The 13147-nt window shown below is 31.4% G+C and overlaps 1 pseudogene across 1 annotated transcript; it reads right to left on the reverse strand.

The window, feature by feature from the left end:
• Positions 1–10442: 10442 nt before the first annotated feature.
• On the reverse strand, positions 10443–12501 carry LOC149214509 (cytochrome P450 71AU50-like; annotated as a pseudogene). The gene is made up of 2 exons (XR_016250393.1): positions 11568–12501; positions 10443–11220 (listed from the first exon to the last, which is right to left on the reverse strand). The product of XR_016250393.1 is annotated as a cytochrome P450 71AU50-like (transcript).
• Between the last annotated feature and the right edge of the window lie 646 nt (positions 12502–13147).

A 13147-nucleotide genomic window follows, 5' to 3' on the forward strand; every position in this document is an offset into this window, starting at 1 on the left:
AAATTGAAAACTCCATAAAATTTAATGTTAAATATGCTTGGGAAGATATTGCTTAACAAAATTATTTTTGAATTCTTGCATTGACTAACATTAATTATTTTAAGTGTAACTTTTTCGTTTAATAATGGATTGATGTGATTCCAATTGGATATGGAAATACATTTACTAATTTATCTCCAATAGAAGCATGTTTTAAAAATAATAAGAATTGGTAGGTGAAATATGAAAATGATCATACTAGGAAACAAAATTTAAACATTGTTGATTTCAGATTGACAAATAATATTTCAGGTATAACATTCTCATATGACATCAAAATTGAGTAATTAAAATTCTATTGTACACTATATTAATAGGATAATATACCATAGAAACAAGTTTATAATATCTTCCATTTAGGGATAAAAAAAGTGAGTGTCTTGACTTTGTTCTGGACTTGTCCTTAGGTTTCTTGTTTCAAAATTATGTGAGTAGTTTGACCAAGAAAAATTTGATATCCAAATTGAAAAATTCAAACTAAATTAGATTCAAAGGGATATTTTAGGTAGAAACATGTTTTAAAAACATGCCCATATGGTCTCTCAAAATAGGAATTTCCCAAGTTTTTTTAGTAAAATTTATCAATCCAACATCCTAGAAAAAATTGATTGATATTTGTTTTCAAAATCTAGTATGGAAGTAATCTAATTATGGCAATGGAATGGTAGCAATGGGATCTTGACATAACCATTATGGGAATCCACGAAGTTCCCTATTGCTTGGAGTATGGATGTTGCAAATTGAGGTGTCAAATATGTTGTTGAGTTTTATTTTTATTGAATTTGTAAAAAGTATTGTTGCAAAAAAGGTTAGCCTTTATGTGTAAATAAAAAGTTATTTCTGAATGATGAATATTCTATCATTTCCTGTAGCTTTTATTTAAAGCAATATACTAGTTGAGAACCAGCCATACCTTTGGCTCAAACACTAGTATTGGTCATCCTATAGAAGATTCCCATCTACCGAGACACCAAGGTAAACAGCCATGGTGTTCGCCTATTTTTCTAGGAAAATAGTTTAGATACATGATGTATCAACGTAAATCTTACATTATTCACAAAGTACCAATCATTGCAACAAACAATTAAAGAAGATGAAAAATAACAGTCTATGGAAATATTGGATCAAACCTATCATGGTACTCTCCATCATTCACTTATAAGACCATGATTAGGAGCAATATAACAGTTGGGAACCAACTGTACCTTTGGGTAAAACACTAGTGTTTTAGGTCATTTTGTCACATCCAATCAAATGGCCTGAAAACTGGATCAATCAACATCCTTGACACTTTGTTATTCTCCCTTTGCAAAGCCCTAAGCATTACCTCTCCAAAATTCTGAGTTTCTGGGGCAATCAACTCAAAATATATGTTTTTGGCCCCAACGCACTCTACACTTCAATCCACCTCTAATGGTTACAAGTTGAATAACTGAGAACCTACACTGACCAGCACAGGTTTCTCTCCTTTTGTTACAGTTGTGATGGTTCTAGAATCTCGAGAAACATAAAAAATAATTATGAAGCTTCCTCTTCCATAAGTTTCTAAGGTGGTTTTAACCATTTGCCATTGACGGAGATTTCGAATTCCTGCTCTAGAGGTCTTGTCTCTTATCCTTAGAGCTTATCCTCCTTCATATGTGGATCTCAAGCCTAGATTGGTAAACCCTGAACTACCACTTTTACCCTATAAATTCTCTACCTCAAATAGACTCTAGGTTGGCTTTTGGAGATTACTAGTGTTGTCATGCTGCCACTTTAATCTTAAGGAATCACCCTCCATTAATTCATTAGGGTTGAGATTGAAGGTTTCTTTGTGGAAAAAAAAGACAAGACAATTGGGGAGACATCTACAAAGTCAAACATTTATAAATGGTTGTAACTCTCTCCTTCATTTATTAATACAAAAAACACTCTATTTTTTAATACTTGTGTCATGTTTATTCTTATGTATTTCAATGGCATTTGAATCAATGATTAGAGACATTAGTTTATGTTATGTGGATATTTTAGTTCTCTTGCTTGTTTTAGTCATTTTGTAGCTTCCATTTATAGTGCTCTGACCTAGAGTTGGATCTTACAAGCAAGGAGAAGAGAAGGGATTGCTATAGATTCCAGGTAGGTCTCTTTTCAGTATTCTAGTCTCTCTAAGAAAAACAAAAATATTTTTCCCCTATTATTTCTAGATTAGGCCACTAGATCTAGGGAGTTCATTTTTGTTCATAGAAGCGAATTTTCCATATAACACTGGTATATTGGTATAGATTGGTTAGGAGCTTATTGTACTCTAGGGCCAAAGATCAACTTGAATGTAAGGATTGAAATATTGGTCATCCTATAGACACATTCCCATATATTGAGTCAACTAAGTACCAAACCATTGTGATCACCAGTTCAATAGGAGAATGGTATAGATACAGGATGTACCAATGTCAACACTACAATATTATTTTACTAAGAAAATGGAGACATTTAATTAAAATTCACCACTTAGACCCAAGTACTATTTCCAATCATTAATTTCTTGAACATTTATTCATTGATTTTAATGCATATTTTCACAAAAAAAGAGGGACTAAGTGTATGTAATAAAAGTATGGAAGAAAGAAAGGAGTGAGAAGAAGAATGTCAAGAGAGAAAATAATTTCCAATAGAAAAATTGTGATATGAACATCTAACAAATTCATGAAATCATTAATAATACATCTCATACATTGATAATCAATCCATCGTTAAGCTAGAAGGTTTTGACATCCCCTTCTCTCTTATGCATCCATCGATTCTTTTATCTCCTTCTTCCAAGCTTCCTTCAAATGAGAAATGAACACTATGGGTTGTTGTCACTAAACCGCCAAAATTATCAACAATATCAATGCATCTAAATGACCTATATCATGCGCTTTAAAAGCAACAAAAGAAAACAATCTCTTATGCATGCATAAATGTGGAATTCCAACCAATGCAAGAATTTTTTTCCTTTGGAAACTCCATGAAAATAATGCTAAAATTGATACACCTTTTAATTAAATTTCTAATTGCTCATAAAGGCAACCAATAGGTTGTTCAATTGATTATCAACTCGAGGTTAGTATGTAACTTGTGAGTTATCATGCCCATATATGCATATTACGCTTTTACTTTCATTGATTTGGTTTATTATTGTAGTATCAATGATTACTTTTGTTTAGAGAATAAATATAGCTCACAAACTTTGGCAAGGTTCTAAAAATTATAGAGTCCAAACCACACTTGTAATCAAATCCACACTTTGCAGGAAAGTAAAAAGAACACTTGCAGGAAAGTAAATTTACACTAGAGAAAGTAAATCATGCAGGTAGAAAGAAATGATTAATCATTTCCAAGATGATCCTTTCCCTACCCTAAGTAGCAAATGTAAGCATTAGGTTAAGCACACTTATTCAACAACATGATTGTGACCCAATCCAAAATAAAAACATTTAAAAAAATAAAACAAATTCAATTGCAGAATGAGAAATTAAACAATTTAGCTAAATTATGCAGCACTATGTTCTATAAAATTGACCCTACCTCCATAGAAAGTGTTGATATTATTCTATATCAACATTAGCTACATTAATGACAAGAAAAAATTAATTAATTAAACTAATTAAAAAAAAACCAATAAAAAAAATTACTACTTGAAATCACACACTATGAAATTCATAAAACTATAATTAAAAATAAAATATCAAGAACAAAATATATCATTATTGTTCAAACATTGGACTAGGCATCCCTCTGCACAATTTACTATCTTTATTCATATAAAAATAATTTATAAAAAGAAATTGCTACCCAACTAAATTCATTATACAAATAAATTTTTCCCCACCAACATGCCTTTGGAGTTTTTCTCGTTCAAGACATATTTAGTTATGTTATTTTTTAGTTGTGACAAAAGAAAAATGCAGATCTTATGCTCAAATCAATTTGTTGACGTAAGCAAGTTTAGAAATCGATCGTAACAGTAAATCTGGTTATCACGTCTTTAGAAAATGGCTATATATCCCCCAATTTTATCTAGTTTTAGAAATATTACCACGCGTCAGTCAATTTGGGCTATTGTGCACAAAACCCAAATTTTAGAATTTTCAAATTCCTGTCCATTTTCCTCGAAATTCCGTTGCAATTTGACTGCCCAAAAGACTGCCAGAATTGGAGCAATGTAGAATGTAGTTTGTGTTGCAACAATGTAGAAATTGTTGCAGACTTGCATTAATGTGCAATAATTAGAGGTGCAAGAATTGGACTTTGACTAAGGTTGCAAAGATGAGAGTTGAGTAATCCTAATAATGATTAGGAGTTGTAGGAATTGTATTTTTAGAGTTGCAATAATTATAACCAAGATAGATCATGTGGTGATATTATGACTTGTATAACAATTTATTTTGCACATCACTTTCTAAGTTAGCTCAAATTATCCTATATTGCTATTTGTTGAATATGGTTGTCTTTAGTTTACTATAATTCATTAATCTATATTTGATTTCCTAAAGATGATGTTTATGTTGGCAATAGTTGATTTTGGTTTGAATTTGTTGACTATGGTTGAGTAAGTTTGATTAACGCACATATAATCTTCAAAACATGATCTCTGTGTTGATTATAATTGACTATGGTTTACTTTTGTTGAATATGGTTGACTATGATTGACTTATGTTGACTATAGTTGATTTTCGTTGATTCTCACTGAATTTTATTGATTATAATTAACTATGATTTACTTTTGTTAAATAAAATTGACTATGTTTTACTTTTGTTGATTATAGTTGAATTTTGTTGACTATAGTTGATTAATCTACTTATAATTTCTAAAACATGATGCCCATATTCACTATTGACAATGTTTGACTTTTGTTAACTGAATTTTGTTGGATAAACAATTTAGTACAATTTCTTGTATATTGAAACTTAGACTTTGATTTCTCCTTTATGACTAAATAATAAACACTTCCATGCTATTTACATTTCATCAACTTACCAAATTAATATAGAGAATGAACAATCATTGGTTCAAAGAATTAGCATCCTTTATTTATACCATAGTTACCTAAATTTTCATTCCTTAGAAACCTATAAAAAAGAATTAATACAAATGATACTTTAATAAAAAATAGTATTTAGTAATTAAATAAGTATATATATAGATATATATAACTTGATTAAATATATTAAATAGTTTATGAAAATTCAGTAAACATTTATTAATAAGTTAAAAGTAAGAATAATTATGTTGGATTAATTAAAAAAATAAAAAAATAATAAGATTTTCATTTTAATTAAAATAAAAATATATTAAAAATATTATTTTTTATTTTATTTTATTAATTTGATTTGATTTTGAATTTTGTTTATATTATAACATGTTTAATTTCATTATTAATAGTTTTAATAATGTATTCAAACATTTAAAAAATAACTAAACTTAAACTTAATTTTATGTATGAGACTTTGTTGTTTGTAGGACAAGGAACCCACCTGTCCAGTGATTTGACTGCTAATACATTTGTATTGAAATAATTGAATAAATTTTTTGTTTTTGTTTTTGTTTTTTTTTTTTTTTTTTTTTTCTGTAAGCTGAGGTAGAATTCTATTACTGTAAGAAAACTATGTACATATACGGGTTGCCACCCGCCCAACAGGGAAACCGGGTGGCCTTCGAAAGTATATAACCGCCATCCAAAAGAAGTATATGTTCAGTTTATCAAACCATACTAAAAACCCCTCTATTCTACCTAAAAACATACTATTTACAGCTGGGAATATAACCATACTGTTCAGCACTGTAAACAAAAACATCTAATATCTCAAAATGGCAAAAATTTCATGTAAAAACCTCTTGTCAACAGCTGCATTGTCTACTGCTTCATGGTATCACTCTTGGCTTCATTTTCTGTCTTAACCGCTATTCCACTTTCTTTGAACAACTGGATCAGCTGGTCCATCTTCCTATCCTGCATGAGAAGAGTCATTTGTATATTCTTCAGTTCTCTTTTAAGGGTAGGCACGCCTTGAGCTAGCTCCACCATTTCAACAGCTACTTGTTCCAGGGCCTTTGCAAGTAAACGTTTCATACCCCAATATACAAATTGAATAAAATTGAATAAACATTTTTTAATAAATTAATAATAATAAATTGCAAAAAGAAATAAATTTAAATAAATTATATATACAATTAAATCTTATTAAATTGATTATTCAAAAATAAAATGAAAATATTATGCATATTGCATTTTTGAATGAAAATTTTCACATTTAGAAATATAATATTGATTTTCTTTTGGAGTGCTCCAAAAAAAATTATCAACATTATATTACATTTCAAAAATCTCCATTGTCTAGTCCTAATATTTTCACATAAATAAATTTAAATTATGGAATTCCAAAAACACACCTACGAAAGTAAATATTTATCTACTAACTCAGTAATAATTAGAGCTAAATATGAAATTTAACTATAATGATAAATAAGATATTCCACATTAATTAATAAAACTAAATTAAATTATGCTAATTGATCCCAATCACACAATTAAGATAATTTCAATGGTAAATATTTATCTACTAACTCTGTAATAATTATAAGAATTAAATCTAAATTTTAACTATTATGAAAAAATAGATATTCCTTATTAATTTAAAGACTTAAATTAAGTTATAATAAAGCTCAACCACACACTTAAATAATCATAATCTCAGTAGTAAATGTGTATTTAGTAACTCGGTTATAATAAATCCAATATGTATTTCATAATTCTGTTATAATAAATCAAAGAATGTAAGCAAGATTAACACTTCAAATATATATTTCAGATTTTCAATATATTATCAAATTTACTGTGATGAATTTTCCAATAAAATATTTATAATAATTTAGAAATTAAAAATATTATTTAAAAAAATCTATTTAAACTTTTCATTATTACTCCTTATTTATACCACCCTTATAAAATCTAAAATATGATTATGTGAAGATTTATTCTATCATTATATTTAATTTCACGCTACATACCTAGTTCACTTAACCTTATTTTACAAAACTATTTAAAATGATTTATTCTGTCATTATAGTTAATTTTACGCTGGATACAGAGTTCACTTAACTCGTATTACAAAATTATTTAAAAAGCCACTTTATAATTCTCACTCTGCCTTGTTCTTTGAAGTGAAAATTTTCGGCTAATAATACAAACTCTTTAAAATACATATTTTCCTTTTTGCAGCTGTGCGCGTATTTTCCATGGTTCCGCTCACATGTCAAATCAGGAATTAGTCCAATTGAGAGTTAAGGTCGTATAGCAACGTTATAGCATATATATATATATCTATATATATATATATATATATATATACACGTTAATTAATGCTCACCGACAATCCTAAACCCAATCTCAGTTCCACTCTTGGGTCAAATGAAGGTTCCATAAAGCGAGAGTATGCAACCTTGTCATATTTTTTAATTATGGTCAACCAGAACCCTAAACAAAATACACCAAATTCTCCGCCATATTTCTCATAAATACACCAAACGCCGCCTATGTTTTTGAGTTTTTTTATCTTCCCGGACTAAATCCAGAGTCCACTAAACGATTCAAGCAGAAGCAGAAGTTTTTGACGGGGAATTTAACGAGTCTGGGAGAAAGGCGTTCTCTACAGACACACCAGACACTACAAATTTATTTGATTTTTTTTGTTTGGAATCTGATGTTAAAAAAAAAAAATCAGATTATAAAAGTGTTAATTTTTTTAAAATGAAAATAGATTTAACACTATAAAAATTTTTTTGAACATTTAAAATCTTAAAATTTGATAATTATAATTTAGATTTTTTTTAATTTCTATAAAATTTTAACAAAAATCATACTCAAATTTCCACAATTTTCTAAATCTACTTACTTATAGCCTCACTAAACTATTCAGCAGACAAATTTCAATCTTCTTCCATGATGGTAAAAACTTTCCACTATTGTTTTCAACCCAAAAAAGCTCCAAAGAAGTCGGCCTTTTGTCATATGGATGACTATAGTTGTACGGTATTTACCCATCACCGTACCTTACCTTACCCTACCCTGCCCACTCTATGCTTGTAGATGGCAAAGGCTAACCAGCCTGCCATAGGGCATTAAATGCTCAGGTATATACATACTCTACAACAAAATAGCACATAGTCCTTGGTGGCTACATAAATTAAAAGTAAGAGCTGTGTGTTATTTTGTTATAGAGCATGCATATACCTGGGCATTTAATGCCCTATGGCAGGCTGGTTAGCCCTTGCCCTTGTAGATGGCGTATGCCAGTGGAACCCTATTTATTACCTAACAGTGACAAGCCACTTGTTGTCGACGTGTGTCATGAAAAACCCTATCACGTACCGTTCATCACAATCCACCTTCTCCTCAGAGAATTGCAATCTCACGTTCCAATCGACCTTCTCCCCGCCCACCACACAATTTGTAATCTGTTTAATTAAAATTCGGTGATTACATTTTATTTCAAACTCATGGTTGCTTTTTGAATTTCAGTTTAATATATATATATATATAAACATAAACTTTCGGCGACTATACGGTGTCATCTTTAATTGTAAGTGTAATAAAATATTAATAATTTGTTTTTATTTTATTATCTATATGTCTTAAATATTTTATTTTTATTTTTAATCAAATAAATATTTAAATAATATAATAAGCAATATAATTTAATAGCATTTTAAATTTTTTTAATTAAAAGTAAGGTAAAAAAAAAATTTTAGTATTTAATATTGTATATTTTTAATATTGGAAAGAATGTGTATAGAGAGAAAAAGAATGTGATTGTATGAATGTGAGGAAGGTGAAAATCACATCTTAATAGTTTTGTCATTTGGAACCATCGAGTGTGATTCATCATCATGACAAGATATGTGTGTATCATTTGAAGTTATCTTTGATTGGATGGTTGAGTGAAATGATTGTTATCTTCACTACTCATGTTCAATTCCTTGCTAGTAAACATTTCATGTAGTTTCATTATTTTACACTTTGACCCCTTTCCAAGTATTGTTTTCAATCAGTTTTGTTTGAAATCCTGCAATGATTTGTGGGAAGAGAAAGGATGAGCTTTGAGAAAGGATGGGCTTTGTATGTACAGTGTATATATTTATTTTTTGACAATGGATTCCTTCAATGATTTGTTGGAAGAGAAAAGATGAGCTTTGAGAAAGGATGGGCTTTGTATGTATAGTGTATATATTTATTTTTTGACAATGGATTCCACGATTATCTTTCAAAACCCTTGCTTTGTCTTTTCAACCAAGTTATCTCTCTTAAGAAGCACTTGGACTCATAATAAGGAAAAATATGATGTGTTTGTCTATAATATCTCATGTTAGATTTCATTACTTTCCTTTGTATTTATTTCCTTGTGTAGTAATAAACCTTTCATGGCTCTATTTAGGGAAAAACACCTTGCATTGAATGAGATTTTAGGATTCCTTTGATTCAAAAAAGAAAACTACACAATGCATGTGGATAGGTAACACTAACTAGGTTTCCTTTGTAATTATCATATTGTTTCATATTCTTTTCCCTTTCGTAATTACCATATTCTTTCATATGCATTTTCATATAGAAGCAAGGAACTAAATCCTTACTCTTGTGATCTATTTGATAGGATCATACAAATGCAGCAAAATATTTGCCACATCACTAGTGTGGGCCTTAATGTTTTTTTCAATTGCTCATATTATATATAAAATTATAATTCCCTACCATTGTGAACCCTTACATGCATGTGAAGGAGTTGAGCCACTAAATGCCACTAGAATGCATTAAATATGGGTAAATTATATGGAAGACTATTCCTCCCTAAAATAACCTCTAGTGATGGTGAAACCATGTTTCCAACCATAATTTAATTCACATGCATAGAAAGCTTAAGCTTGACCATTATTTTTGGAATTAGAGAGGAAAGTAAAGGAATTGATCAAACGCTAGGAAGGTTCATCTTCCCCGAATAAAACTAAATTAAACCTAAAAAAAGTGCTTTAATATCCATCAACCATATGCTTAAAAAAATATATCCATCAATTATATACTAAACACTTTTCTTTTGTAACTATTCCATAATTTATTTGATTCTATTTACCATAAATTTTTATATTTTCTTTTAGCATTATGTAAATTACATAAATTAAAATTACAAATAAAATTTCAAACTAATTTACTAATACAAATTAATTAAAACATATCTTACCAGACTTTAGGACTTTTATTAGGTTTATTAATATAATTATGGCAATATACATGTACATTCTCCACCAAACTTTTCATTCAATAAAAATTCACAATACCAATTTTCAAAATTCTAAAACCCCAATTTCAAATTCCAAAATACATATTTTTTTTTTTCAATAAACCAAAATACACACCCTTACCCTAAATATAGAAATATTTAGGGACTTTACCAGTCCAGACCAATACTGATATTACAACTTTTATTTATACCGTTTCTACGTGATCGGAGTCTAAATTAAGGTAAACAGTCTGCCATACAAATTACAGTACAACCGTAAGGCGAGGGGTCGGAACAGCAGAGAGATCATGTACTCTGCCTACTGTCATTCCAAACCTTTCGGACATATCCAGTTCCTGCCCATTCATCTTATCGGGAAGTGTCCAGTCAAAATAGTGCAATAGCTGCGCCAATGGAAATTGGACAAGAAGCATTCCCAGTTGCTCTCCCGGGCACACTCTCCTCCCTGCTGCAAACGGAATCCACTCGCAGTTACGTACCTTTTCATCGAGGGAGCAGCCATTCATGAATCTCTCAGGCGCGAACCTTTCAGCATCCTCCCACGACGTTGGGTTGCTTCCGATCGCCCAAAGATTCACCAAAACCTGAGTGTTTTTGGGAATTTCATAGCCCAACACATTGCAGGCTTCCACGGATAAGTGGGGAAGGGCAAGCGGCGCTGATGGATAGAGTCTTAAGCGTTTCTCTCGCCACAGCTTGTAAATAAGGGAGAGAAGGAAGATCAGAGTCAAGTACCATGCGCTCCATTCCGACAACACGTTCCAGCTCGTCCTGAACCTTCTTTAACAGCGGCGGGTTCCTCAATAATTCGGACATTGCCCACTCTATGGTGGTCGATGAAGTATCCGTGCCAGCGCCGAACATATCCTGCCAGCATCCTTATCATCATGATATCAATAGAGTATCAAGTGATCATAATTGCTATTTTCTTCAACAGGTTATATAATCACTATACTGAATCATATTGGAATGGCAGAGAGAAGAAATATAAGAATTGAAACACACAAAAATAATATGAGCGGTGATTTTTTGATCACTCACACAAATTTGATTATTATAATAAATTAAGTGATGGGTATTTAAATTTTTCTAGACTAACTATTGGCTTAAAATTACCTTAGATTCTAAATTCTACTTTACCAAAATATGACTTAATTTAATTTAACTAAAAATTAATTGTCCCTCATTTTAACCACTCTAACCTACTAACGTACATAGAGGATGGCCTTTATATTATCTCGTGTAATTTGGGGCTCCATATCTTTATCTGCAGAAGCTGCAAGCAAAACATCTACCATATCTCCCGTGACGTTGGGGTCATTCTGAGCAACGTGTTCCTCTATTACTTTCTCTAGCAACTCGTCTTGGATGCCATGTATTTCCTTGAAGCGCCTGTTGAGACCTTGTAGATCCATCCAGGCCATGTATGGTATATAATCCCCAACATTAAAAGCACCGACTACCACATAACTTTCCTGGACCACTGAATTGATTCCTTTACCGTTAATAGAGTCTTGGTCAGAATACTTTCTACCCAAGGTCATCCTGCACATTATGTCAGTCATTAGGGTTGACACGATTTTGCTAATGTTTACAGGATGATCTGAAGCAGCAATAGAATGAATCATAGCAGAGACCTCCTCTTCTCTTATAAAGCGGAAGTAATCCAAGCGTCTGGAGCTCAGCAACTGTAAAACGCACACCTTACGCACTTGCCTCCAGTAAGCGCCATACGGAGCAAAACCGATATCAGTGGAATTATACCAAAAATAATTAGCGGCCGCGGATGGAGGTCTGCTAGCAAAAAGCAGATCATGTGTCTTCAGAAACTCCTTGGCCATATCAGCTGAAGGCAATACTAATGTAAGAGCAGAGCCGAGGCGAAGCGACATAAGAGGCCCGAATTTGAGAGAAAGAGCGGCCAGTGCTTGGTGTGGAAGCTGTCCCAGCAGATGGAGATTTCCGATGATGGGCAAAGGGAACGGTCCCGGGGGCAGCTTCCTTTTCTTCCCTTGACGAAGAAGCTCCATGCCACCACCAACGCAACTAGAGCACTAGCGAGTTTCATATAAAACTCAAGGCAAACCAGAAGGGGCCTCTCAGATCCTAATTCCTTCACCATTGTTACTTATCCAAAATATCGTGTGGTCTTGTTTCAGGTCGCACGAAAATATATACATGTGTTGAAGGCGTATGCCATTGGAACTCTATTTATTACCTACCAGTCAACACAAGCCAGCGTCTCGTCAACGTATGTCATGAGAAACCCTTCTCGTCAAACACTTGCAATCGACCTTCTCCTCCCTCCACCAGACGATTCGTCATCTGTTTAATTAAAATTCGGTGATGATACAGAGTCATGACCGTTACTTTTTTATTTCAAACTGATTAATATATAAAATATTAAGCGAAAATACGGAGTCATCGCAACTGAATGGTCGCTTTTTTAATTTCAGTTTAATCTATATGACTATACGCTGTCTTCACATTGGAATGGGTGCTTTCAATTTTAATATGATTTCTTTTATAAAATAAATTCAATGATGATAAAGAGCCATGATATGGCCGGAGGAATCATGGCTTCCGGATCAGGTTGGTTAAATATTAATTAAAAGTATTATAAAATATTTATGATTTGTTTTTAATTTATTGTTTATATTATAGTTGTATGTGGTAAATATTTTTTTTTTATATTGATGTAGTCTCCCTTTATACTTGCATCTCTATAAAGGAGGCTTTAGAAGTGATCTATCGTCTAACAGATCTTGATACCGCGCATCTGGTTGAGATGTGT

Source organism: Pinus tabuliformis, chromosome 1_1, assembly GCF_031772625.1.
Source record: "Pinus tabuliformis cultivar Carrire ecotype Pingquan chromosome 1_1, CPIR1, whole genome shotgun sequence".
In the NCBI taxonomy this organism is placed as follows: Eukaryota; Viridiplantae; Streptophyta; class Pinopsida; order Pinales; family Pinaceae; genus Pinus; species Pinus tabuliformis.